This window comes from Octodon degus, unplaced genomic scaffold, assembly GCF_000260255.1.
Source record: "Octodon degus isolate 3935 unplaced genomic scaffold, OctDeg1.0 scaffold00163, whole genome shotgun sequence".
NCBI classification, from domain to species: domain Eukaryota; kingdom Metazoa; phylum Chordata; class Mammalia; order Rodentia; family Octodontidae; genus Octodon; species Octodon degus.
In genome coordinates, this window is record NW_004524739.1 from 2,560,620 (window position 1) to 2,561,870 (window position 1,251).

General features: G+C 45.7%; 1 protein-coding gene across 3 annotated transcripts in view; it reads right to left on the reverse strand.

Annotated features, from left to right (window-relative positions):
* The window catches only part of Taf12 (TATA-box binding protein associated factor 12), a 24,322-nt gene that overhangs the window by 13,861 nt on the left and 9,210 nt on the right, over window positions 1-1,251 (reverse strand). The gene's annotated exons all lie outside the window — the stretch shown is intronic.

Here is a 1,251-nt window from a genome sequence, read left to right on the forward strand (position 1 = left end):
TTTATTTATTTATTGTGTGTGTGTGTGTGTGTGTGTGTGTGGCCAGCTCAGCCCACCAGGGGGCGGGGCTGGCTGGCATGTGGTGCTGGGGATCGAATCGAGATACCTGTGCTTTGCCAAGCTTGTTCCAAGTAGGTGCTTTAGACCACTGAGCCATCTCACCAGCCCCTGAATGTTAGATCTTTTGGCCCCAACTGTTTGCAAAGGCCCTGGCCAATGTCAACTTTGCGACCCTCCTGTTCAATTACAGGCTGTTGACCTGCTACTCCAATAGGGCCCACACCAGTGGGGGTGCTGCCCTCCACGGCCACTTTTGAGACAGGATCTTACTATGTAGTTCAGGCTGATCTCGAATTCACTATGTAGCCCTACTACATACTACTACAACCCTCCTGCCTCAGTCTCACAAGTGCTGGAATTAGTGGGCTTTGGTCTTTTGGACTAAATCTTTTTTTTTTTTTGCAGAACTGGGGATTGAACTCAGGCCCTTGTGCTTGCCAGGCAAGCACTTATTCTACTGAGCCATTTCCCCGGCCTGTAGGACTAAATCTTTGTTGTAAAATGTAAAATAAAAAGCTCAACTGTGTTGGGCATGGTATCACACTCTAGTTGGGAGGCTGAGGCAGGAGGACTGAAAAGCTGAAGCCACTCAGTGCAATTTAGTGATGCCTTGTTTCAAAAAAAAAAAAAAAAAAAAGGTTGAGGATGTAGCTCAGTGGTACAGCACCAGTAGCCAGAAACAAAACAAAATACTTGAACTGTGCTACTTAAAAAAAAAAATCTGGAGGGGAACGAAAAAAAATCTAACTATATCCTTAGGAATTGAGCCTTACAGTTAATAATACTCTAATTCTAAGGTAACAACCCCAGTCTTCAAGGAATTTCCCCAATAGCAACTGAATACTGCTCAAAACAAGTGGAAAGCCGGGCATGGTGGAGCATGCCTGCAGTCCCAGCACTTGGAAGGCTGAGGCAGGAGGATCACTGCAAGTTTGAGGCCAGCCTGGGCTATATACTGAGTTAAAGGAAGCCCAAAATATATATAATGAGACCCTGCCTCAAAAACAAAAACAAGGGGCTGGTGAGATGGCTCGGTGGTCTAAGGCACCTACTTAGAACAAACTTAGCAAATCACAGGGACCGCGGTTCAATCCCCAGCACCACATGCCAGCCAGCCCTGCCCCCTGGTGGGCTGAGCTAGCCACACACACACACAAATAAATAAATAATTTAAAAAAAAATAAAAATAAA